The sequence below is a fragment of the Microcaecilia unicolor genome, chromosome 13 (assembly GCF_901765095.1).
Source record: "Microcaecilia unicolor chromosome 13, aMicUni1.1, whole genome shotgun sequence".
Lineage (NCBI taxonomy): Eukaryota > Metazoa > Chordata > Amphibia > Gymnophiona > Siphonopidae > Microcaecilia > Microcaecilia unicolor.
The window spans coordinates 89,804,322-89,832,315 of NC_044043.1; the positions used below are offsets into that span (position 1 = coordinate 89,804,322).

General features: G+C 46.5%; 1 protein-coding gene across 2 annotated transcripts in view; it reads left to right on the forward strand.

Annotated features, from left to right (window-relative positions):
* KAZN (kazrin, periplakin interacting protein) overlaps nt 1-27,994 on the forward strand; it is a 911,287-nt gene that overhangs the window by 341,662 nt on the left and 541,631 nt on the right. The window lies entirely within an intron of this gene.

Genomic DNA, 27,994 nt, shown 5'->3' on the forward strand with positions numbered 1-27,994 from the left:
GAGAATAGCAAGGACAAATCAAACTCGGGTATACATATTAATGAATTTACATTGTGTGGAAGTTCAAGATTTCATTCAGAGGCTTTTAGATTATGATTTATTCTATGTCTATGATGAGGGAAGGTTTGGTGAAAATACTAGAGGTTATGGAGTAACATAGTAAATGATGGCAGATAAAGACCTGTACGGTCCATCCAGTCTGCCCAACAAGATAAACTCATTTTACATGGTATGTGATACTTTATATGTATACCCGAGTTTGATTTGTCCTTGCCTTTCTCAGGGCACAGACCGTAGAAGTCTGCCCAGCACTCTTCTTGTACTAAGTTCTGAAGCTAACGTCGAAACCCCTTAAAATTTACACTCCAGCCCATCCCTATCTATTTAGTCACGATCATGGCATAGACCGTAGAAGTCTGCCCAGTACCGGTTTTCCTTCCCAGTTACCGGCGTTGCCACCCAATCTCTGCCAAGATTCCGTAGATCCATTCCTTCTAAACAGGATTCCTTTGTGATTATCCCACACGTTTGAATTCCACTACTGTTTTCACCTCCACCACCTCCCGCAGGAGGGCATTCCATGTATCCACCACCCTTTCTGTGAAAAAATACTTCCTGGCATTACTCCTGAGTCTGCCCCCCTTCAACCTCTATTCATTTCCTCAAGTTCTACCAGGATCCCCGGTCTGATCATGCTTCTCTTCACTTCGCCCTGAGGATTGATAGAAAGGTAGAAGTAAAAAGGGAGTGGGGACAAATTGATCATCAGCAGTTTTATAAAGCTGTGGCTAATCTGGAGTGGGGGGATCAGGATTTATGTGATGATAATGTGATGTTGATTTGGTTGATGAGTGATCTGATTGGAGGGATTCTAGGTGTTTTAGTGCTAAGGAGAGTGGGGAAGGTTAGGCAGAGAGGGGGAGATTCTATATATAGCGCCTAAAAAATTGGTGCTGAAATCAGTGTCGACTAAGTGCGTGCTATAATTGCATCTAGATTTAGGCACCAATTATAGAATATGTGGCATAAATCCTGACGCGTAGATTTAGATGCACTGGGCCATATTCTATAACTAGGCATGTAAATTTCAGAATGCCCACGAAACTCCCATTTCCCTGCCCATAGCCACGCCCCTTTCTGCCTGCACGATTTAGAAGTTCAGTGCACTTTGTTATAAAATACGCTTAGTGAGTTGTGCACCTAAATTATAATCAGTGCCAATTAATGCACATTATTGCTTGTTATCAGCGCTCATTAGCTTGTTAGACTTGTTAAATTGTGCGCCTTGTTATAGAATCCATGCGGATTTCAGCGCAGATTTTTAGGCGCGCTCTGTAGAATTCGGGGAGAAGGTTTATTGGCCGGTTAAGGAGAAGGAAAAGAGAGGTACAGAAATGGGAAAGACACCCAACACCAGCTAATAGGGTACTTTCGTGGAAGGCGGCCAATAAGTATAATGCATAGGTTAAGACTGAATGAAGCTTTTTCTTTACAATGAGTAATGAAACTAATGAGCTGTTCTCTGCAGTAGGCTGATTATTGAAAAAAGGTAGGTTTCAGATACAATCATTTGTTTTCCGAAGAGCATGGAGTTGGTGCAGGTTTTTGGAGGATGGGTTTGTAAAGGAACAGTGAGCTCTCAAGGGTCAGTTGAAGGGGAGGAACATGGTTGAAGGTAATAATGGGACTCTGAGTAGGAAGGGTGAGCAATTATTTTGGAGGGTCCCAGTTGAAGACGGTAAAACCCATTCTGCTTATTAGATCCATGCCACTCAGATTTACGTAAAGAGTCCAGAAAAGCCTTACAGGGGGCTGAAGTGATAGCTACAAGATCATCACTGGATGAAATGTTTGCAGAAAATAGTTACTCTGCTGTTTAAGAAGCCTGAACCTGGGACTTCAGTTAATTATAAGCAAAGATGATTGAGTGGGGGATATTGGGATGCAGGATGAGATCCTGCACTGTATTGCCAGGGATGTGCAGGTCTATCTGGTTTCGTCAGGTCTAGTATTTGCTACTGATTTTATGGACCCAGAATTGTTTTCAGCAAGGTGTAGGAATCTCAGGTTAACTGGTACAATACATTATTGGCTCCAGTTGTTTTCGTAGGACCAAACAGTACATGTTGTAGGGGGTGGGTGAGGTGGTTCCCTCCACTAAATTGTGCTGAGGTGTTACCCAGGGTCCCTGTCTTTCTCATTTATTGTTTCATATTTTTCTTCATCTTTTGCATAAATTGGTGTTTGCCCTTTCAAGCATTAAGATCTAGCCCCTGTGGTTCAGTAGTCCCTATGGTTCAGATGAGGTGGGTGTAGAGCTGCCAAATTACCTCTCTTCCAGCATATACATGTTGAGGTTCATAAGCCTGTCCCTATAATTTTTGCATTCAAGACTGCTTACTAATTTCGTAGCCGCCCTCTGGACCGACTCCATCCTGTTTATATCTTTCCGTAGGTGCGGTCTCCAGAACCGCATGCAGTACTCCAAATGAGGCCTCACCAGAGACTTATACAACGGCACTATCACCTCCTTTTTCCTGCTGGTCATGCCTCTCTTTATGCACCCAAGCATCCTTCTGGCTTTGACCGTCACTTTTTCTACCTGTTTGGAAGCTTTAAGGTCATCAGACACAATCACCCCCAAGTCCCGCTCTTCCTTCGTACACTGAAGCACTTCACCCCCTATACTGTCCCGTTCCCTCAGAGTTTTGCGACCCAAGTGCATGACCCTGCATTTTTTGGGATTAAACCTTAGTTGCCAAATAGAGCTATATGCTCCTTTGGACATTTTTGGAAAATAAAAATGTGGGACGTATATTTTAAGTAAACAAACAATAGAAAAAATGTTGCAAACAAGTTAGAAATGGCACATTTTTGTGATGCTGCCAATTTAAAATATTTAGACTATGTCAGGGCAGTGCACTGTCTTCCTGTCCTCAAGATAAGGGAAAAAAATACGCTCATAAATCAGAATAAAATTATACTAATTATAACAGAACATTTGGAATTCTTTAATGGCAAACCTTTGTTTTATTTATTTACTAGTAAAAAAGCCCCATTTCTGATGCAAATGAAACGGGGGCTAGCAAGGTTTTCTTCTGTGTGCATGTGGGAGTGTGTGTGTCCCTGCCCTCTGGCCTCTCTCCCCTCCCCCCTCTGAGTCCTTCATTGTTACAGAGAGAGCGATTTGATTTCCTGCTTTGCTGTTTTCCTTCACTGTTTGTGTTAGAGAGAGAGCGAGGGCGGGGCAGACACTCATGGGGAAACCGGATATCTCTCCCCCTTCACACTTCCGGCTGGAGGCTTCATAGAACATTGGTGTTGCCTTTTATATATAGAGATATGTGACATTTATATCCCACATTATCCCAAACAAGTTTGAGTTCAATGTGGCTTACAATAAACAGTATAGGATACATAACAAAGAATAATGCATAAGAAAGTAATTTGCTGTAAGAATCCAGTTTTACAATATAGTATCATAAACATACTGGGATAGCTATGGATGCTTAACATTTAGAAAATCTATTATGAATGAGAAATTGTACATGAAGCAAAGAGAAATCTAATGGTAAACAGAGTAATGATCAATTCAGGTAATAATTAATTGAGATATGGTTGTTCTTTGTGAGGGTTTGTTTGAATAGGAACGATTTGAGGATTTTGCAAAATCTAGTATATTCCTGTATAATTCTTATTTTGGGTGGTAAGGAGTTCCACCATTTGGTTCCTAGGTAAGTGAAGTCTAATGATACTGAAATAGCAAACTGAACTCTGAAAGGATTCTCCATACCAAACTATTCATGCTCTTACCGTCTTTTTACAAACCGTCTGTATTCTTGTGATCCCCGTGTCAAAACTCTGCAGTATGCACATGGGATGGATATGGTACAAGATTAAAAAAATATATATTTCATCCCAACAAGCTAAACAGGAGGCATTTTATTCTATAAACATGAAGAAACATTTATCCTATACATTTTGCATTCTGTACCTCTTCCTCCAGGGATAGGCAATGCAATACCACCATATTAATTTCCTGACAGAAAATAAAAATATTCTTAGGTCTTATATCATATCCTTCTAGTGCACGCAAACTTTCTACAACAGAGACAATTTAATTACAGTAGGACAGAAAAAATAGGAACAAAAAGTATTTAAGCTACTTCTGAAAAAAAAATCCTTCACATTACTGTTATGCTGTGCCTGTGGGCACACACTGAACTGTTCATTTGCTGTTAAAATTTAGCAGTCCCAGATGCCAAACCACATCTGAAAATCTGTACGCTGGTATAAGGTGTGAAGACTTCAGAAGCAATTTTACAGCGTATCAAGATTTTCCCCATTGGATAGGTTTAGGAATTATTTCTTCCAGTACATAGCAAAGAACATTACTTAATTCTGCTCCTTCCTTTGCCAAGTCAAGAAAACATTTTCTGCTAATGGTGTTCCTTATTCCTACCAGAAACTTAACTTTCTTACTGACTCAGCTTTTGCCATTTGCTTCGACCTTTGGTCTTTCCCAGTATGGCAATACTTATGTACTTAATAGCTTAGCGGAGTTTTAAAAAGGTTTGGGCAGCTTTCTAAAGGAAAAAGTCCATAGACTGTTATTAAATGGACTTGGGGGAAAATCCACTATTTCTGGGATAAGCAGTATAAAATGTGTACTTTTTGGAGATCTTGCCAAGTATTTGTAATCTGGATTGGCCACTGTTGGAAACAGGATGCTGGGCTTGATGGACCTTTGGTCTGTCCTAGTATGGCAACACTTATGTACTTAGGATTCTGAATGGAATCTTGCTACTCTTTGGGGTTCTATGCGGAATGTTGCTACACTTTAAAATTCTGCATGGAATCTTGTTATTCTTTAGAATTCTAGAATCTCGCTACTCTTTGGGGTTCTACATGGAATGTTGCTACTATTTGGGTTTCTGCCAGGTACTTGTGATGTCAGACTCACAGAAACAGAAGCCTGCGCAGCTGCAATGCTGATCTGCAAGGGCAGGCTTCTACATGGAATGATGCAAGTGGAGGAGTAGCCTAGTGGTTAGTGCAGTGGACTTTGATCCTGGGGAACTGGGTTCAATTCCCACTGCAGCTCCTTGTGACTCTGGGCAAGTCACTTAACCCTCCATTGCCCCTGGTACAAAATAAGTACCTGAATATATGTAAACCCATTTGAATGTAGTTGCAAAAAGCTCAGAAAGGCGGTATATGAAGTCTGGAATGCTCTACATTCGATCAACTAGTGAATACCTTCCCTTTAGGAAACTATTGAAAACCCATCTATTCAAACAGATTTTCCCAAATGACTTGACCTACCATAAGCAACCCATCCATTTACCGGTTCATCTAATCATTAACAACAATGATTCAGAAATTACCTCCTACCAATCTTCTTACCCTCCATGCTCTTCCCCTACCTCTTCTTCATCGCTCCACTTCCTTACCTATCCCTATCCTTTCTCTCATAACCCCTTTTATCCCATTTACCCTTGTTCATTTGTCCTACTACATACCTCCTTTGTTGATTCAGATACTACAGATTGTATTTTCTTGTTACTATGTAAGCCGCATTGAGCCTGCGATGAGCGGGAAAGCGCAGGGTACAAATGTAATATGATATGGAATAGGCTACCCCCAGCCCTAAAAACTATGGACAATCTAAGCAACTTTCGCAAATCTCTGAAAACACATCTCTTCAATAGAGCCTACAAAAAGAACCCTTAAAGACACAAAACACAAAGATTCCATCTTCTCTAATTCCGCATCTATCCTCTGTTTACTTTTGATTGTTTCCAATATCCTGTCATGACTTTGTCATTACTACACTCTGTAAGCCACATTGAGCCTGCAAATAGGTGGGAAAATGTGGGGTACAAATGCAATAAATAATAATAAATAAATAAATAAACAAACCTCTTTGAATGTAGTTGCAAAAACCTCAGAAAGGCTGTATATCAAGTCCCATTTCCCTTTCCCTTACGCCAGTCTTTCTCATGTGCAAATGCCATTTTTACCGCAACATTAAAGTGGCCACATTTCCTAATTTTTGTGTTATGGCCATGTTCTAATTTTCCCATCAGCGCACGACCGTTAAAAAAGATTAGCCTTTGAGCCCTTACCGCCCCCTATTTTCTAGGTGGTAAAGACTCAAGCACTAATCCTGCACTGGTCAGCGCATGGCAGTGTAGCTGCGCTACAGATTACTGCAGACACATCCACTCTCCACACCCCCTGGACACGCCCACTCTCAACTCCCACCCACCCCAGACATGCCCCCTCTGTAAAAATATTCTTAAAATATTTTTAGCATGCGGTTTGTGTGCACACATTCAAAAATTACAACGGGATGCCTCAGCGGACCCCACAGTATATCATTTTCGGCTGCAGAAAGCATGTGTTAGTGGGCTTTTCTGTGCTAACCAGTTAGTGCATCTACAATTACTGTGCGTTAACTGGTTAGTGAACGGATAACATGGGAGCTCTTACCACCTAAGAAATAGGTAGCAGCAAGTGCTCCCATGCAGTGACGATCCTAGGTCGGCTGCCACCCAGAGCGGATTGCCGATACACCCCCCCCCCTGGGTGCAGCACGACACCCCCCCCCCCGGCGCATCAACCCCCCCCCCCCCCAGTGCATTCTTAGTTGCTGGGAGCAGCCGCGCGGCTCTCGGTTCCGCTGGCTCCCTGCTCCCTCTGCCCCAGAACAGGAATTAACCTGTTCTGGGGCAGAGGGAGCAGGGAACCAGCGGAGCCAACAGGTGCGCGGCTGCTCTCTGCACCCCTCCAGCAGCGTGCACCCGGGACTGAGTGCCTCCAACGCCTCACCCTTGGTACGCTGCTGCTCCCGTGGTAATTTTTAAAAATGGCCGTATGCTAATGGCATCATTAGGGCACGACCTTTGAAGGAAAAAATAACTGAATATTGGAGGGGGGGGGGGGGGTTGTGGTCACCTTAATTAAGGTCTTACGTGAGATGGGAAAGAGCTGTGTAAGGATGTGCTAAGGCCAATGTCTACCACAGCTTAGTAAGTGTGAACCCAAGAGCTAGTCTCGCAGGGTGAGCTTAAACTTAGGCTGGGCTAACTCGCTCTGCTGATTGTTTCGCTAGGCTTATGGGAGAGGAGGTAACAGGCGGTGATAGAGTGAGAGGTCACGGGCAGGGCAGGAGGAGGGGCAAGGATAAATGGGGGAAAGTGTAGAAGGGTTGGCCCGTGGCAGGAAGGAAGTATAATTTGAAATGAAGTTCCCGCCGGTTTTCTGTGCGGGGATTGCAGTAGGGCCAATAGGGGGCAGGCCGGGAGTAGGGGTACTTAAAGGATCTGCCTCTGGGTCACAGGGATGTCACCCTGTTCCTCAGAGGCAGTTTTTCCTGCCTGCCCTCCCTGCTTAGAATGTGGCCGGGTGGGTTCACCCGGGGATTTCAGGGAAGGGTGTTTAGTATGTTGCAGTGTGTGTGTGTGTGTGTGTGGGGGGGGGGGGGGGGGCTACACCTGAGCTTCATCTCATCAGCTGACGAACATCTAACTTAAAGCTCTAAGAGTAGGAGGGTGGGGCGACCCGGAACAGACAGTTGAGGGTCATGCCCTACTTTTGCCCTAGCTGTCACTGCAGGGCAAAATGGGGCATGATTTAATAGAGGTCAAATAATTCTGTGGTAGCTCAGGTTGTAAGCGGTGTTTACCTTTTTTTAAATGTAAATATGGTCATCTCTAACAAACAAAGTTGCGGCCTGTTTCTGCCGTACGTTTCTTGAGTGTTGTGCTGTTTATAGATGTGGGATTGAATGGGAGAAGGCAAAGGGAGGTTGGGGGTGGGGGTGGCTTAGCAGAGGGGTGACGAGTCCCAGCTCCAAGCGTTAATGGACCCGTTAATGCTGTAAGACTTGATCCATTTCAACTCAGTAGCAAAGCTCTTCTGAATTTATCCAAGTAGAACATAGGGGAGAACAATGCTTACCTTAAAAACTAGTTCTGGTTTTCAGCCTGTAAAGAAAGAGCATGAGAACGAGTTACTATTTCGAACTCTTATTGACACTGTTGTTTCACCTTTCCAATTTCTTAGGCCTTAACGCTGTGACAAAGTATCAATGCAGGTCTAAAGTGATGCTGATGTAATGTCAAAACAACTGGTATAATGACACATCTGTTCAGATGACATTAGAGAGTGAAGACAGAGAGCCAAGGCCATGAAAGTCTGTGGGGACAAGGTTAGAAAGTTAATGGCTCTGGCAAAATTAAATTATGTTAATGTAAGTTTAAGGAGATGGAATCCAATGTTAAATCAATGCCAGCATAATAGTCATTTGCATATTAACTTGCACTGTGTGTAATAAATATATACATAACGTGTCCGATTTATCAAGGTCTGCAAACCCCACACAATGCCAAGATCAGCACAGAGAAGAGACAGCTGAGGGGAGATATGTTAGAGGTCTATAAAATACTGAGTGGAGTGGAACAGGTTGACGTGAATCACTTTACTCTTCCCGAAAATACAAGGACTAGGGGGCAGGCAACGAAGCACATGTATGCCTTAGAGGAAAGGAGAAACAGGGGTGACATGATACAGACGTTCAAATATTTGAAAGGTATTAATCCACAAATTAACCTTTTTCGGAGATGGGAAGGCGGTAGAACTAGAGGACATGAATTGAGGTTGAAGGGGGTAGGCTCAGGACTAATGTCAGGAAATATTTTTTCACGGAGAGGGTGGTGGATATGTGGAATGCCCTCCCGCGGGAGGTGGTGGTGGAGATGAAAACGGTAATGGAATTCAAACATGCGTGGGATAAACACAAAGGAATCCTGTTTAGAAGGAATGGTTCCACGGAATCTTAGCGGAGATTGGGTGGCGACGTCGGTAATTGGGAAACAAAATGGGAGCTGGGCAGGCTTCTACGGTCTACGCCCTGATTGTGACTGAATAGATAGGGATAGGCTGGAGTGTAAATTTTAAGGGGCTTCGACGTTAGCTCCAGAACTTAGTACAAGAACAGTGCTGGGCAGACTGGATGGACCGTACCGGTCTTTATCTGCCGTCATTTACTATGTTACTATGTTACAAAGTAGTAAATTTAAAACAATCAGAGAAAGTATTTCTTCAATCAGGGACCCTTTTACTAAGCTGCGATAGGGCTAATGCGTTGGGTTGCGAGCACCAAATTGACACTACCGGGGTAGCACGGGCACCTGGCAGTAATTTTGAAGTTGGTGCACGCTGCTTCATGATAGAAAATATTTTTCTATTTTCTACTGCGGGGGGGGGGGGGGTGGGGGGGGTGGGGGGGAGGGCATTCCCAGCGGTAATACACTGGCACGTGCTGCATGATTACCACATGAGTAGCGCATGAGCCCTTACTGCTAGTTCAATGGGGGTGGCGTTAAGGGCTCAGGCTGTAAATAGCTGCGTGCTACTTTTAATTTTAGCGCACGGCCATTTCCTGCCCCCATTTTGAAAAAGTCCTTTTTCCCAGCTGTGGTTAAAAAAAATGGCCTAGAGAGCGCCACCTATTTTGGAGGTAGGAAGTGGCCCCATGCTGGATGTTAGTTGGTTAACACATTGTGGGACCCTTTTACAAAGGTGCGGAGGGCGAATACGTGGGTAGCGTGAGCCAAATCGGTGCTACCGTCAGGGTAGCACGTGCACCCAGCGGTAATTCTGAGTTTGGTGCGCGCCAAATCCCATAGTAGAAAAGAATTTTCTACCACAGGGGGTGTTCCCGGCGGTAACCAGCAGCACGTCCACATTGCCACGCGCTGCATGGTTACCACGAGTAGCGCGTGAGCCTTTACTGCTATGTCAATGGGTGGCGGTAAGGGCTCAGGCCGTAAATAGGCGCATGCTAGTTTTAATGCTAGCGTAGGCCCTTTAAAAAATAGCCTTTTTCCCAGCCCGCGATAAAAAATGCTCCAGTGTACGCCTAAAAGACACGTTCACACCGTTTTACCGCAGCTTTGTAAAACGACCCCCGTAATTGCAACACGTTAATTGCGATATGCTCATCATGCATTATCCTGGCACCTACATTTCTGCACCATTTCTTAAATTTGCTCTTTAGCGCCACCTATTTGGAAGGCAGTAAGTGGTCCTGCATTGTGTGTTGGTTGGTTAGCACATTGTAAGTATAATTGCTGTACACCCGCTGTACTGTTCTAGTCAAAGCATAGTGTATCTTAAACAGACAGCATAAACCATCCCCAAGCAGAAGCTTCACCAATAGACTCTCAATTCTTAAGCAAATCTTCTTTACTGTAGTACTCAGAATAAGCAATGAAATTCCAATTTATAGTTGAGTTGCTTGTAAAAGAATTGTGGTCTTCTGCCCATAGAGTCTGTATCTAGCCACCTCCGAGGCAAGGAGATGACCAGAACCTCAGCCCAGCTGAGAGGAAAAGCTGTAACACTCAAGGAAAATAAATGGGGAATAATAACTTGGGGAAAAGGTGAAAAATCTAGATGGAATTACAGTAGATTAAGGAGGGATCAGCCCCTAGAACAGCCGCTGATCATAAAGGCATACTAGGAAAACTGGACTTACTCACAGCCCAGAGAGGCAGTGACTGGGCTCTCTCTCTCAGCCCACAGGATCAGAGACTGGACTCTCTCACATAACCCAGCGAGGCAGCGACTGGGCTCTCTCACAGTCCACAGGATCAGAGACTGGGCTCTCTCACTCAGGCCACAGAGGCAGAAAGGGAGGGTGGCCCTAGCTCAGAGCTAACAGCCCACAGGATCAGAGCAGAGGTCAGGGCGTAGCCAGACAACAGATTTTGGGTGGGCCTAGGCAAGAAGTGGGTGGGCACCAAGTGTTCTCCACACCACCACCACCAACAAAAATATCTAAGCTGGCAGGAAAACGCTTCTTTCCACCTTGGCAGTCTGCAGAAGGCATGCACTGAAAACTGAGCATGTGCAGGTTCCGGTATCGTTGAGAGTAGCGTTTTTGTTACCATTAGGCGGAAGTCTTCAGCTGACGGAGCTTTGGATCCCCACCAGCTACCGCTAAATGTGTGCTACTGTTGGGTGGGCCTGAGCCCTAAGTGGGTGGGCCCTGGCCCACCCAGGCCCACCTGTGGCTACGCCACTGCCAGAGGATCAGAGACTGGGCTCTCTCACAGCCCACAGGATCAGAGATTGGACTCTCTCACACAGTCCAGAGGATCAGAGACTGGACTCTCTCACAGCCCACAGGATCAGAGACTGGGCTCTCTCACTCAGGCCACAGAGGATCAGAGACTGGGCTCTCTCACAGCCCACAGGATCAGAGACTGGGCTCTCTTACTCAGCCCACAGAGGTAGCGACTGGGCTCTCTCACTCAGGCCACAGAGGATCAGAGACTGGGCTCTCTCACAGCCCACAGAGGCAGAAAGGAAAGGAGGGCTGGCCCTAGCTCAGAGCTATCAGCCAATAGGGAAAGCTCACAAGGAGTCAATCACAGGAACTGAACAGTGCTATCTACTACACAAACAATGCAATTAAATGCAAATAATACTCATATTAAATATATATAACAATATACCCTGCCTCCATAAATATAGGGGCAGAATACCCACCATCCCATTCTCTGCTCATGACCGCACATTAACAGCCTAATATATTGTAGTAAATTGGCCACTATATAATGTTAAATATATTTTCTTTGAACCTTCCCAACTGAAATATTTTTTGGATTCTGAGGTGCACTTCCACCCTGGTTCAGGACTGTTTTGGGTAGCACCGAACTTCTGCTAGGTTATTATTCTTTTTGCTTTTCTGCTTAGATTATACTGTATCTTCCTGGGTACGTGAACTCCCCATTATTGTATAATTTCCATTGATATATATTTTGCTGTTTCTTGGATTTATTTCCAATGAGCACTTTAGTTTTCAAGTGCTGTACTTGTGACTATTTTCTGAAAGCAAATAAAAAATATATATATTCGGTGGGCATTTCGAGAGAAGCCTATTTCCACAAGTGAAGCATCATTTTATCTGCAGAAACATTTTTGAAAATTACTCTCTTACTGTGAAACCACACAGTGAAATATGTCACAAGGAAAGAGGAAAAATGTATTAATCTCAGAAAATGTACTATATATATATATATATAAAGAACTTCTCCACTGCTGTCACAAGAATAAGAAATCAACCATGAATTACAAAGAACATTTATTAATTTCTACAGCTCTGGCCTTACTCTGTATATTGCAACTAGGGATTATGCTTCTGCATTTGCAGTTAAACTGGAATATCAAAAACCAATACAAGTCAAATTTTCAATAAAATAAAAAATTAACTGGAAACGCCTGTAGGGCTTCATTTTCAAAAGAGAAAAACACCCAAATCGCGATTTTTGAAACAGATTTGTAAAGTTTTTCTCTGCAATGCACGCAAATCACAAGGGGGGGTGTTGGGGGCAGGATTTGTGCATTCCCAAAACTTGGACGTTTTTCTGCCATAATGTTCAATTCTGGTCGCTGCATCTCAAAAAATATATAGTGGAGAAGGGCAACGAAAATGATAAAGGGGATGGGAAGATTTCCCTATGAAGAAAGGCTGAAGCAGCTAGGGCTCTTCAGCTTGGAGAAAAGATGGCTGAAGGGAGATATGATAGAGGTCTATAAAATAATGAGTGGAGTGGAACAGGTAGACATGAATCGCTTGTTTACTCTTTCCAAACATACTTGGACTAGGGGGGGGCACACAAGGAAGCTACAAAGTAGTAAATTTAAAACGAATCAGAGAAACTTTTTCTTCACTCAATGTGTAATTAAACTCTGGAATTCGTTGCCAGAAATTGTGGTAAAAGCAGTTAGCTTAGCGGGGTTTAAAAATGTTTGGATGGCTTCCTAAAGGAAAAGTCCTGAACCCTTAAACAACAGTGATACAGCTGCATCTTAGTTTGGGGTAACCTGTACCAAGAGGCTATGGTTCAGACCTAAACATAAATGAGTATGGGATGGCCAGATGTTTTTAGACAACAGTCTTACTTCTTATATTTTTTGATTATTACTAAACTTGGAAAACCCACATGGAAGGGGACCAGTGTGTGTGCATGTTAGATTAAATACTGGTCTTGTGAAAATCAAAGCAGAAAAGGACAATACCTGAAATGGCTTTCCAGTGGTGGTGGTGGTGGAGGAGGATTCCAGTGCTCTGTCAGGTTTTCGACATGCTTGGGTCAAATATTTTTGACCCACTTATCAACACATTTCATGTCACTTAACTCTCCATTGCCTTGGGATTTCTGGGGACAGTGCTGGCAACCCGCTTTGCTTTTAGCAGCCTCTCTAACTCATTCACGGTTTATGTGCAGGGGGAACTATCATACCATCAGGGCTTTTTTGAGGGGGTACTTGGGGGTACTGAGTACCAGCACCTTTTCCGTTGTCTGCTAAAATGGAGCCATGGACCCCAAGTTTTAATGAAAGAGCTCAGGCTCTACACACCAATTCTGCCTTGTCATGCATTCTGTGACCGGTTGCAGGGAGCTTGGCTATTGTGGGATGGGTCCCTCAGTGATTACCCCACCCCTGAAGAGTGGCCTAGCATTTGAGTACCTGCACCTTTTTTACTAGGAAATACGCACGGCATACCATACCATACTCTATCATCAGGAGTAGCCTAGTGGTTAGTGCAGTGGACTTTGATCCTAGGGAACAGTGAGATTCCCACTGCAGCTCCTTGTGACTCTGGGCAAGTCACTTAACCCTCCATTGCCCCTGGTACAAAATAAGTACCTGAATATATGTAAACTGCTTTGAATGTAATTGCAAAAAACTTCAGAAAGGCAGTATATCAAGTCCCATTTCCCTTATGACATCACAATATCAGAAGTGAGCCAAGTATCAGGCAATCAAGCCATTGTGACATCACTGATGAGGTTGGCTCTTATTGGTGGAATGAGTGGAGGAGTAGCTTAGTGGTTAGTGCAGCGGACTTTGACCCTGTGAATTGGGTTCAATTCCCACTGCAGCTCCTTGTGACTCTGGGCAAGTCACTTAACCCTCCATTGCCCCTGGTACAAAATAAGTACCTGAATATATGTAAACTGCTTTGAATGTAATTGCAAAAAACTTCAGAAAGGCAGTATATCAAGTCCCATTTCCATTATGACATCACAATATCAGAAGTGAGCCAAGTATCAGGCAATCAAGCCATTGTGACATCACTGATGAGGTTGAGGTTGGCTCTTATTGGTGGAATGAGTTTAGCCTAGTGGTTAGTGCAGTGGACTTTGATTCTGGGGAACTGGGTTCAGTTCCCACTGCAGCTCCTTGTGACTCTGGGCAAGTCACTTAACCCTCCATTGCCCCTGGTACAAAATAAGTACCTGAATATATGTAAACCGCTTTGAATGTAGTTGCAAAAACCTCAGAAAGGCGGTGTATCAAGTCCCATTTCCCTTTCCCCCTTTCCCTTATGACATCACAATATCAGAAGTGAGCCAAGTATCGGGCAATCAAGCCATTGTGACATCACTGATGAGGTTGGCTCTTATTGGTGGAATGAGTGGAGGAGTAGCTTAGTGGTTAGTGCAGCGGACTTTGACCCTGTGAATTGGGTTCAATTCCCACTGCAGCTCCTTGTGACTCTGGGCAAGTCACTTAACCCTCCATTGCCCCTGGTACAAAATAAGTACCTGAATATATGTAAACTGCTTTGAATGTAATTGCAAAAAACTTCAGAAAGGCAGTATATCAAGTCCCATTTCCCTTATGACATCACAATAACAGAAGTGAGCCAAGTATCAGGCAATCAAGCCATTGTGACATCACTGATGAGGTTGAGGTTGGCTCTTATTGGTGGAATGAGTTTAGCCTAGTGGTTAGTGCAGTGGACTTTGATTCGGGGGAACTGGGTTCAATTCCCACTGCAGCTCCTTGTGACTCTGGGCAAGTCACTTAACCCTCCATTGCCCCTGGTACAAAATAAGTACCTGAATATATGTAAACTGCTTTGAATGTAGTTGCAAAAACCTCAGTAAGGCGGTATATCAAGTCCCATTTCCCTTTCCCTTATATGTGATTTACAATAAAACATATAGACACAAACAACAGTTGTTGGAGAGCAGTAGTTGTGAGGAAAGGGAGTCGACAGGTCAGGTGGAACTTAAGACATAGGGAGAAGGGGAGCTGGTGTTAACTTGCATATAGGAATCTGTATGCTTATCTATGCATAGCTGTAAAAAAAACCCAGAGGAAGAATCTCAAATGGATATATTGGAAAGGACAACCTGACATCATTAGTATAAAACTATTAAAAATGTTCATTCACATAGTGCCTGGCATTCAAATAGGATCCCTTAGGATTACTATCATTATCTTTCTACTGTTGGATAATGCATGCACAAAGAAAGAATGCTCATAACTTCCAAAAGGGTTGGTATTAGGGGGGTGTGTGAACAAGGCAGTTACCCTGGGCTCCCATGCTGTATGGGGCTGCAGGTGTACCTGAATGTGAAGGAGACAATTTGCTGGTTGACCTTTGAGCACCTTCAGTGGCGTTTCTAGCCTGGCTAACACCCGGGGCGGATCGCCGATGCGCCCCTCCCCGGGTGCAGCGCGACCCCCCCCCCCCCCCCCCCCGGGTGCATTTTTACCTACTGGGGGGGTGCCGCACACCTGTTCCGTGCAGAGGGAGCAGCAGGGAGGGAACGAGCGGACTCGGACCAACAGGCGCACAGCACCCCCCCCAGCGACGTGCACCCAGGGCGGACTGCCCCCCCCCCCTTGGTACACCAATGAGCACCTTTCCAAATTTCTGCACTGGGCAAAGCAGAACATTCCCAATTCCTCCCCAATGCTCAGTGGGCAGCGTGCCAAACAAGGGCGCTGCTACCATGGCAAACCCTACGCCAGATCGGAGGTGGCATTAGGGTTTACCAGGGCATTGGGGAGGAATGGGGAGATCCTATTATCCGTGCACTTGCATACTCCCACACACCACCAAGCAATATTTGGTGGTCCAGCGGGACCTTATTGCCCCCCCCCCTCTCATCCTAGTGGACTAATGTCTCTCCCCCATTGATCAATGAAAGGGACTGGAAGTGTGATGGGCCTCCATCCTCCCAACCTCCGCCATCACTATGACACAACCCCTTCATGCAATACCTGGTGGTCCAGTGGGACCGTATAGTCCCCCCTTACCCTAGTGGCCTAGTGCTACCCCCAGCCCCCCAAACTCCCTGTACTTTTCCCTCCTCCTGCGAGCACCACCTTCAAAATGGCAGTGCCCTGCCCTGCACAGTGCATCCTTGGAGACCCCGGGTAGGACCTCCCTACCATATGCACCACACGCCAGCTTAGTACATAAGTATTGCCATACTGGGAAAGACCAAAGGTCCATCGAGCCCAGCATCCTGTTTCCAACAGTGGCTAATCCAGGTCACAAATACTCGGCAAGATCCCAAAAATGTACATAACATTTTATACCGCTTATCCCAGAAATAGTGGATTTTCCCCAAGTCCATTTAATAACGGTCTATGGACTTTTCCTTTAGGAAGCTGGCCAAACCTTTTTTTAAACTCCGCTAAGCTAACCGCCTTTACCACATTCTCTGCCAACGAATTCCAGAGTTTAATTACACGTTGAGTGAAGAAAATTTTTCTCCGGTTCGTTTTAAATTTACTACATTGTAGCTTCGTCGCATGCCCCCTAGTCCTAGTATTTTTGGAAAGCGTGAACAGACGCTTCACATCTACCCGTTCAACTCCACTCATTATTTTATAGATCTCTATCATATCTCCCCTCAGCCGCCTTTTCTCCAAGCTGAACAGCCCTAGCCGCTTTAGCCTTTCCTCATAGGGAAGTCGTCCCATCCCCCTTATCATTTTCGTCGCCCTTCTCTACTCCTTTTCTAATTCCACTATATCTTTTTTTGAGATGCGGCGACCAGAACTGAACACAATATTCGAGGTGCGGTCGCACCATGGAGCGATACGAAGGCATTATAACATCCTCATTTTTGTTTTCCGTTCCTTTCCTAATAATACCTAACGTTCTATTTGCTTTCTTAGCCGCAGCAGCACACTGAGCTTCACCCCACTCCACCCAGTTGTACTCCCCAGACCCACCTACCCCACCTACTAGCTTCACCCCCTGAGAGACCTTGGCTGTAGCACCAACAAGCTGCCTCCCCCTCGACCAGCAAGAGATGCCTTAATAAAACATCATCTCCTGCTGCTGTGGAACCACTTTCATGATAAGAGCTGTGAGATTTTGCAGGTCTTATTGTTCTGGCGGCAGCAGGGGTGACGTCTTAATGCATCTCCTGCTGCCAATGGAAGGGGAGACTGCTCAGCAGGGGCGTAGCCAGACAGCAGATTTTGGGTGGGCCTAGGCAAGAAGTGGGTGGGCAACAAGTGTTCTCCCCCTCCCCCCCCCCAAAAAAAAAATATCTAAGCTGGTGGGAAAATGCTTCTCTCCACCTTGGCAGTCTGCAGCAGGCATAAGCTGAAACAGAGCATTCGCAGGTGCCAGTATCGTGGAGCACAGCATTTTCATTGCCATCAGGGGGAAGTCTTCAGCTGGTACAGCTTGGAATCCCCATCAGCTACTGCTAAACATGTGCTACTGTTGGGTGGGCCTGCTGCTCAGTGGGAATTCTTGGTTTCCCGGTGGGAGTGCGGGAGAGGACCCATGAAAGTAAGAGTCTCTCGCATGTTGCAGGAGACTTGGCAGGTCTGCAAGAGGTAGCCAGTCCTAGTTCTCTAAGAAACGGCCATCAGCTGCATTATGAGACTTATAGCACTGATTTCTCACAGAAATCCGGACAAACGGGCAGATTGGCAAAACCCGCCCGGTTGCCCGGACACGTCCGGGTAAATCCGGACATATGGTAATCCTAGGACTGGGGAGCTCTTCCTTTTCATTTTTCACTTGCATATTGGTATTAGAGAGTCAGGCAGTAAAAACACCAGGTTTCTAACCCTCAACTGCCCAGTGAATCCTTCTGTTGACTCTGGATTCAGGACATTGTGCAAATTGCTTTGAAACAAGCCTGGAAGAACTAGGCTCAGCTATGCTTAGAGCATGAAGCCTAGTATTTACCAAAAAGCTTCCCTTAGCCTTAGAGCGAGTCTCTTCTATAAAAGAACCAGTCTGCTTATAACACTTTTTATCACCCTGTTATATTTCTTTATATGCAAGTGGCTCCCATCATAAAAACCTTCAAAAGTACAATTTAGTCTGATCCACTACAGTGAATAATGGATGAAGGCCAGAGCACCCATCTAAACAAGCATTTAAGAAGCCATCAGCAAACACTTTAGGGACATGCACAGGAAGCAGAGGGAAGGTTTATAAGCCTGGGAATGTCATGTGCCAGAACTGTAATAATCAATGGGAAAAGAAAATGTATTTTTATATTGAAACAATAAATAAATAAAAGCCACTAGTTACCAACAGTAACTAGGGGCATAATCGAACGGGGACGACCATCTCTAAGGGCGCCCATCTCTTAGGACGTCCCAGCGAAGGGGTGGGTAAACCGCTATTATCGAAACAAGATGGGCGTCCATCTTTTGTTTCGATAATACGGTCGGGAACACCCTAATCTCAACATTTAGGTCGACCTTAGAGATGGTCGTCCCCGGTTTTCAGCGATAATGGAAACCCAGGACGCCCATCTAAAAAATGACCAAATCCAAGGCATTTGGTCGTGGGAGGGGCCAGCATTCATAGTGCACTGGTCTCCCTCACATGCCAGGACACCAACCGGGCACCCTAGGGGGGGCACTGCAGTGGACTTCACAAATTGCTCCCAGGAACATAGCTCCCTTACCTTCGGTGCTGAGCCCCCCAAAACCCACTCCCCACAACTGTACACCACTACCCTAGCCCTAAGGGGTGAAGGGGGGCACCTACATGTGGGTACAGTGGGTTTTGGGTGGGTTTTGAAGGTCTCACATTTATCAGCACAAGTGTAACAGGTAGGGGGTGGGGTGGGCCTGGGTCTGCCTGACTGAAGTGCACTGCACCCACTAAAAACTGCTCCAGGGACCTGCATACTGCTGGGTATGACATTTGAGGCTGGCATAGTGCTGGCAAAAAAAAAAAATTACATTTTTTTTTTAGGGTGGGAGGGGGTTGGTGACCACTGGGGGAGTAAGGGGAGGTCATCCCCGATTCCCTCTGGTGGTCATCTGTTCAGTTTGGGCACCTTTTTGAGGCTTGGTCGTGAAAACAAAATGGACCAAGTCGACCAAATGCTCGTCAGGGACGCCCTTCTTTTTTCCATTATCGGCCGAGGACGCCCATGTGTTAAGCACCAGTGGCGTAGGAAGGGGGGGCGGTGGGGCGGTCTGCCCTGGGTGCATGCACTGGGGGGGTGTCGGCGCCGCTGGTTACCTGCTCTCTCTGCCCCGGAACAGGTTACTTCCTGTTCCAGGGCAGAGAAAGCAGGGAACCAACGGAGCCGACGTAGCTCCCAGAGACGACGTGCACTCGGCGGGGTGGAGCGCCAGCGGTAAAGATGCACTCCGGGGGGGGGGTTGCGTGCGCTGAGGGGGGTGCGCCGTGCTGCACTGGGGGGGGGGGTGCGCAGCGGCGACCCGCCCCGGGTGTCAGCCGGCCTCACTAAGCCGCTGTTAAGCACGCTCCAGTCCCGTCTTGGCTACGGTGCTGACATGCCCCCTTGAACTTTGGTCATCCCTGTGATGGACTGCAGTTGAGGACGCCCAAAATCGGCTTTCAATTATTCCGATTTGGGCGACCCTGAGAGAAGGACGCCCATCTCCCGATTTGTGTTGAAAGATGGGCGTCCTTCTCTCAGGATCGCCCCCTCACCTCGGGCTCTGGACTCCCCTCCCGCCGAAGTCTGGCTACGCCCCTGATTTAGAGGGTTGGCAAGAGACAAGTCTCTCATAGCATAGCATGGCAGCCTTTTTCCACATGTTAACCACATTAGTAAAAGGGCCCCTTAACCAACCAATACTCAGTTGGGATGGTCAGCATTTTTTAAAACATTAGCTGCAATGGCTGAACTAAATCCAGATATTTAGTGCTGGTATTCAAATAGAGCCAGTGCTCAATATCTGAATAATAATAATTAATAAATAAAGGGGCCCTTTTACTAAGCCGCGAACGCGTCTACGCACATTCAACGCAATTACCACCTGGCTACTGTGTGGCTCTTATGGTAATTTCATTTTTGGCGTGCACCTGATACGCATGTCCAAAAAATAAATTGTTATTTTCTGGCGTGCATCCGCTATGCGCCAAGTGGCATTGGACGCACGTAGGTCATTACCTCCCGGTTACTGTATGAGACTTTGCCACTAGGTCAATGGCTGGTGGTAAGGTCTCAGACCCAAAATGCATGTACGCCAATTTTTATTTTGCTGCACGTCCATTTTCAGCAAAAATCTTAAAAAACGCATTTTTTGCAGATGCGCTGAAAAATGGATCTGCGTGCGTCCACAACACGCGCTTATACTACCACAGGCCATTTTTCAGTGCACCTTAGTAAAAGGACTTCAAAATATTTATGTACCATCATTTACGAAGAGCTCGGGACAGTTTACAACCAAACAAGAAAAAGAATGGTCAGATTTTCCATTCTGAAAAACAAACAGAATTTATTAACATTAAAAGGAACAGTGCCAGATGATTGTACAGTCATAAGGCATATGTTAAATCTAGTGAAAATATCTTGAAAATAACCATGTCTTCCACAATTTCCTCATTCTAAAATAATTTTGTTCACCTTTAACTTGCAAAAGGAGAGAAGTCCACAAGTTAGGAAGAGCCGTTTGGTGGGTGGGGGAGGAAGAGGGAAGGTTACATTTGAAAAAAGAAATTTGGACTGCATTTGTTCCACAGTTGTCAGTTTATTTGTTCAACAAAAACTGTTTCACATAAAACAATTTCTTAGAAGATCAAACAAGGCAGATATAAGAAGCAGCTGGAAGTTAAAGCTGAAAAGGGAAGTCAGCACTGACCACTGGTACTATCCAAATATTTGCAATATTCAGTCTGATATTTAGTTAACTGAAAAAAGTTAGAATAGCCTTGTTGCTGTATCTGGATAGTTATTGGGTTAGTGAACCAGAGGCATTGTCAGACCTCAAATTTTTTTTTTTTTTTTTGGGGGGGGGGAGCCTGAGTCCAAAGCAGGGTGGCACATTTTGCCCTGCCTTCCCGCCACTTTCAACCCCTGCCATAACCCCACATACCTGGGCTGGCAGGGGTCCCCAAGCCCCGCCAGCAGAATCCTTCCTGCAGCGATATTCAATGCCATGCTGCCTCCCCCGCTTGGCCGCCCCAACTCGCATGCTCAGTTTTAGTGAAACTGAGCACGCGCAAAGCTCGCACATGCTCACGGGGGAGGGGGAAGAGCAGGACAGGCAGAGTGGTGCCAAATATTGCCACAGGAAAGCTTCTGCTGTTGGGGATTGGGGAATCCCACCAGCCAAACCAGCAGATCTTGGGGCCCCCAAGACTCCCTGTGGCTACACCACTGTAGTGAACTGATAACTGGCCACTAACAAGCAATTAATGGCACTAATTAGCACTAATTAGAATTTATGTGTGCAACTTTCTAAGCATATTCTGTAAAGTGGTGCACGTAAATTCTAATGCGTGGATCGCAAAAGGGGGTGTGGCCATGGGAGGAGCATGGGTGGTCATGGGCGTTCCTGAAAATTACGCGCACTTTCAGAGAATATGCCGTATCCACGATTAAATAAGATGTGGGCATTTACACCAGGTTTTAGTTGGCGTAAATGCTTGCACCTACATTTTAGTCATGGGATGGCTGCTACACATATTCTATAAACCACACCTGTTTAAACGAGGCTTACAGAATAGCGCTAAGCACGGTTTTTACTGCACCCATTTTTTCGGTGGCATATATTGAATCTGGCCCTCAGTACCTCTAATAAAGGTAGTGGAGCAAAGCAGAGAGAAAAAAAGAAAGGGAACGGGAACGGGACTTGATATACTGCCTTTCTGTGTTTACGATCAAATCAGTTTACATATTATAGGCAGGTACATATTTTGTACCCGGGATAATGGAGGGTCGACAGCAAACAGGGGAAACCTCCACGACAATCCAATCAAGCAAGCCAACAGGAGTTACATATGTATGACATATTTATATGTTTTTTAAAATACAATTTGCGACCCCTGAGGCAGGCGTTTGGTCACTCCGAAACATGGACTGCGTCGGGTCAATGAGGTCTAGCATGTAGGTCGGGGCATCTCCGTAAATGATTTTATGAACTATCGTGCAAATCTTGAATGAGGTACATTCTTTAAGTGGTAGCCAGTGTAAATTCTTTCTTAGGGGTTTTGCACTTTCATATTTGCGACCCCTGAGGCAGGCGTTCGGTCACGCCAAAACATAGACCGCATCGAGTCCTTTGTTGCAAACAACTAATAAAGTGTTTTCCAAGCATCATCTCCTGAGTTGGTTGTGCGCCCAACGTGTGTCGATTTTGAGTTCCCACCCAGCTACTGTGTGGCCATTGCGGTAATTTCATTTTTGCCGCACGTCCGCTATGCATGCCGGAAAATCATTTTTATTTTCTGGTGTGCGGCAGAAACCAGGCAGTAATTGTCATTGTACGCGCATAGACAATTACCACACATTTACTGCTTGAGACCTTATCGCTAAGTCAATGGCTGGCGGTAAGGACTCAGACCGAAAATGGACGCATGCCAATTTTTAATTAGCCACATGTCCATTTTTGGCAAAAATTTCAAAAAGACCTTTTTACAGGTGCGCTGAAAAATGGATCTGCGCGCACCCAAAACACGCACCTACACTACCGCAGCCATTTTAAACAAGCGGCGGCAGCGAGACAGATTAGCGGCAGGGGGCAGGAAAGAGTGGGGATCTTTCCTGCCCTGAAGCAAGCCACTAGACTTCAGGTATGTGCGGGGAGGGAAAGCATAGGTCGGTTCAATTGTGTGGTTCCACGGGAATCCCGCAGGACCCCGGTCCGTCCCCGTGGGATTCCCACTGTCCCCGTTCAGCTCTCTGCAGGAGACTAGAAAAAATAATGGTGAACCACAGTAAAAGATCTAATGGGTGACTGCCAGGATCTTAAGGAAACTCTAAAGGCCACAGGGAACAATGTTTGGATTGGAAAAATGGGGAGATGTGTAATTCAGCATCATCCCTTCCTTGTCCTCCTGTGTTCAAAATCTCCCCTTCTCTTTCCACCACGGTGTCCAGAATATCTTCTGTCTTGCTTCTGACACCACACCAGCAGTAGCCCTGAAATGTGCTGGAGCTTTGACCTTCCTAGGTACAGCCCAAGACCTGGAGTGTGGAAATGGACAGGTGACGTAGGGTATAGACATACATTGCACACAGCTGAGATTGGGTGGCAGTATAGCGCTGCGTGAGTCTGGTAGCTCCTTGGAAATGTTGAGTAGTAGTAGAGCCGGTGGGGGGAGGCGGGGCTGGTGGTTGGGAGGCGGAGCTAGTGCTGGGCAGACTTATACGGTCTGTGCCCTGACAATGGCTGATACAAATCAAGGTAAGGTATACACAAAACGTAGCACATATGAGTTTATCTTGTTGGGCAGACTGGATGGACTGTGCAGGTCTTTTTCTGCCGTCATCTACTATGTTATCACTGCCCCTCTATTTCCTACCTCCATTTTCCACCTTAGGCTGCTAAAGCAAAATGCAACCGAGCATGGCAGCAGACCCTTTGAGGTTCATACACTGCTGGGTCCTGCCCCCCCCCCCCTCCACATAAATGTCCTGTAAGAGAGTGGAACATGGCAGGCCTTGAGTACACACAGGTACTCACAAGGTCAACTGACCTGTTGACAGCAGAATGCATGTGCTGCTCTGTCACTGTCTTGCTGGCCATACCAGCACTGTGCTACTGCCTTCTTCCCCAGCAGTGGCGTAGCCAAAGGTGGGCCTGGGTGGGCCGGGGCCCACCCACTTAGGGCTCAGGCCCATCCAACAGTAGCAAATGGTAATGAAAATGCTGCTCTCCACAATACTGGCACCTGCGCATGCTGTTTTCAGTGCACGCCTGCTGCAAACTACCAAGATGGGGACTGGAGAGAAGCGTTTTCCCACCAGCTGAGATATTTTTTTGATGTGGGGGTGGGGGAGAGAACATTTGGTGCCCACCCACTTCTTGCCTAGGCACACCCAAAATCTGCTGTCTGGCTACGCCCCTCTTCCCCAGTTCTGCTGCCTGCCTAATGGTAGACCCAGTCCTGTACCTCAGCTAATAGGTTGGATTTTTTAGGCTGTTTTGGAGAGAGTGCATTAATTACTCTGATTTACAGCCTTTTCTTTGCTGCAATAGTCTGACGTTGGCAAAAAAAAAAAAAAAAATCCACCTGGTACTTTGTATCTGAATATACTGGCTTATTCACACCACTGCTCCTTCCTCCTCCCACATTTTGCCCTCTGCTGAATCCCAAGACCTTGGATCACAGAAAGTCACTGGCTGTATCTGCTCCAGCCTCTCCACATTTTTTCCCCCACATACTACTTTCTCCAGCTTTCACGTTTTCTTCTCTCCACCTCCCTCCCCCCCCCCCCCCCCCCCAAAATCAATGTGCTACCATCTCCATTCCTTCCCCTCATATGTCATCCTTTGTTTTCTTCCACATTAGACTGGGATTATTTGCTGAATATTGACATGAGGATTGTGGACAGGAGGGGAGGAGATAAAGTTGGAGAGGGCATTACAGAACAGAAAACTATTGTTTTGCTCCTTCCCGGTTCAAAAGCAGCACCAGAAAATCTGGTTTTCAGCTGCTTTTGTCACTGATACTCAGCTTGTGCTAAAGAACAAATACTCGTGGATAGCAGAACCAGAATTGCTCCCATGGGAGGCAGGAGGAAACCAGCTGAGCACTCTCACAGCAACTCTCCTCCTCTCCCCACACATTACTCCTTATTATCTCTAAGACAGAGTGGGGGTAGGGGCAACAGTGCATTGAGAGCCAGATGCACAAAACCTAAGGAGCCCACAACTTGCGTTTTAAACTGGTTCCAGGCAGTTTAAAACGCAAGTAGTTTACCGGGGGCATGCACCAAGGGCATTTTTCCTGTCACGGTGGCAGGTAACGAAAACGGAATGCAAATTTTCTAAAGGCTATTATAATGAGATGCACTACCGTTTTTCCAATTCTCTTACCGTGGAAACCCTAACGTGAGGTCTGCACCTCTCGTTAGGGCTCCTGTGAGGGAATCGGAAAGGAAAAGGGCCCCAAAAAAAGGTAAAAAAGAAAAAAAAAGCAGAGAGCGCACGTGAGGGGCGTCCTTTATGGACGTATTCTGCCTGCGCTTGTGAGGGACGTCTTTTCGCCGTTTTTTTTTTAAGTTTTGTCTCCCCGGCGCTGCTCACCTTCTGTAGCAGCGAGGAGAAGGGAATCAGGGACCTGCGAGTTGATCCGGAGTTCGGGACGTCCCTTTCCATTATGCTCCTCTTCCAGGTCTCTTCAGCCAGTCAGAGTGCGTGTAGCTGACACCAGCAAGCTAGATGCGCTTTGATTGGCTGAAGAGACCCAAGAAGAGGAGCATAACCGAATGGGACATCCCGATTCTCCGACTGGCTACCAAGGTAATGGTGAATGCAACGGAGCTACGAGTAGCTCATTTGCATTCCCTTTCCTTAGTGAATTCCTGTTCCCTACCGATTCGCTATGGAATCGGTAGGGAACGGGAATTACCGACGACTTTAGTGCATCTTCCTCTGAGTATTTCCTGCTCTCTGGATTCCCAGCAGAGAAAGCTGCCAACTTTTGCTATCTGTTGGGCCAATGCTTGTGATAAGTAGTAGTAGTAGTACAGTGTGTATATATTTAAATACCATTTTTTTTAGCATTGGCGAGCTACTTTTCTGCGCTGTTCTGGTGGTATGGGTTCTGTGCTGTTGGCTTTACCCTGGGTGTTCTGAGTCTGCTGCCCCTCACTATCTTTCTACCCTCATCTCCCCTTACGTTCCCGCCCGTAACCTCCGTTCACAGGATAAATCCCTCCTCTCAGTACCCTTCTCCACCACCGCCAACTCCAGGCTCCGTTCATTCTGCCTCACTCTATGCTTGGAACAACCTTCCTGAGCCCTTACGCCAAGCCCCCTCCCTGCCCATCTTCAAGTCTTTGCTTAAAGCCCACCTCTTCAATGCTGCGTTCGGTACCTAACCCTTACCGTTCGGTGAATCCAGACTGCCCCAATTTGACTGCCCCCATTCGGACCGACTGTTCACTTGTCTATTAGATTGTAAGCTCTTTGAGCAGGGACTGTCTCTCTTTGTTAAATTGTACAGCACTGCGTAACCCTAGTAGCGCTCTAGAAATGTTAAGTAGTAGTAGTATTGGCCTATGTAACAATAAACAGTTCATGACCACTGCCACCTTCAGGCTTCTACACTTCCACTTATCTGTGTCACTACTGACCCGCCTTCATCTCTATTCTTCCTTTCACCTTCCTGCAAAGCCCCTTTCTAATGATTAGGGGCTTTGCCAAGGTTGGGGTGTGTGCATGGAGCATAAGGAGGAAGTGGATGCTAGGGTTGGAGAGAGTGAAGAGGACAGGGTGAACACTAATGGGCAGATGATCGAAAGCCCCGTGCTGTTTCTAAAAATAGTGCTGGAATAGTGCAGGGCTTTACTGCCCCTATGATCAGAGATAATAGCATGCCTATTTATGCTCGCTATTATCTCTGATCACAGGGAGAAACTTTTATGGTGTTAAGCCCTGCCCAGCGAATCCCAGGATGCACTGGGCAGGGCTGGGCGCCGCCATTTTTAAAGCGCTGCCGATGGAAGAGGAGGGAGGCCACCTCCCTCCTCCAACTGAAGGTAGGGGGTGTGGAAGGGCCGCTAGACTAGTAGGTGGGGTGGGGATTGACCCACAGCCCACTGGGCCACCAGGGACATCTAAGGAGATGCTGAGGGGGTTAGAGGGGCTGGAGACCCACGGATCTCCAGCCCCCTGAACCTGTTGGGGGTCAGGGGGACCTGAGATCTGCTGGACCTCCAGCCCCGTCGCTGGGGGGGGGGGGGGGGGGGTCAGGGTTCCTGCAGGGGTGTTGCTGCATTGGGGGAATGGGGGCCTGCTAGCATGCAAATGAATGCTGGACAGGGCTCACCATTCCTCCCCAAAGGTCTGCAAACCCTAATGCCAGTTCTGAGCTGGTTGAGATCATTGGGGATGAATAGGTTTAACATGCATTTACATGCTACTTGCGCTGAGTCCTGTTTTGTTTTACACGCTCAGGGGCTCTGATCATGGGGAAGTAGCAAACGCCGGTGCTAGTATGGCGCTAATAGCCTCTAGCGCTTGCGTTTGCTTCTGATCAGTGGCGTTCCCAGGGGCAGAGGGAGCAGGGAACGAGCGTTGCCGACAGACGCGCGGCACCCCCCCAGCCCCCCCTTGGTAGGCCATTGCTTCTGATCATCAGCCCATAAGACTGGGAGAAGAGGCACTGTATGCTAGGAGGATGGGTGCCAAGAAAGAAGGGATGAATGCTAGAGGCGGGTCTTGCTGAAGATAAGGAGGAAGTGACTGCTAGAGGTGGGGGTTTCCAAGGTGATGAGAATGCTTGGAGCAAAAAAGAAAAAACGGTGGGAGGGGGGGGGGGGGGGGTAAGAAGTTTAGTAGGTGAATGCTAAGGGCAAGAGTCCTAGAAGGAAAGGTGAATGCTAAGGGAAGGTGTTTGCCAAGGTGTAAGGATGAATGCTTGGAGTGGATGGGTTGGGTAGGGGGATGCTAAGAAAGGAGGTATGCTGGAAGGTCAGGTGCAGTGAGGCCTGGGAGCCAGCTCTGTGGGTGCTTATTAAGCAAACTCCTTAAAGTGGGTCCCAATCATTTTGCAAAGTTGGCTCCTATGGGGTGAGGAATAGGACAAGAGAACACATGCAGCTAACAAGTTTCTTCTCAAGGCTGGGCCCTGCAGGACAGACGGCTGAAGCTATAGGCACAACAGTCCTAATAAAAAGTCTTGCAGCATCCCCTGCCCTGCCAGGAAAGAAGTTGTCCGAACCCCTCTAACACAAACACTAATTAGCAGCGC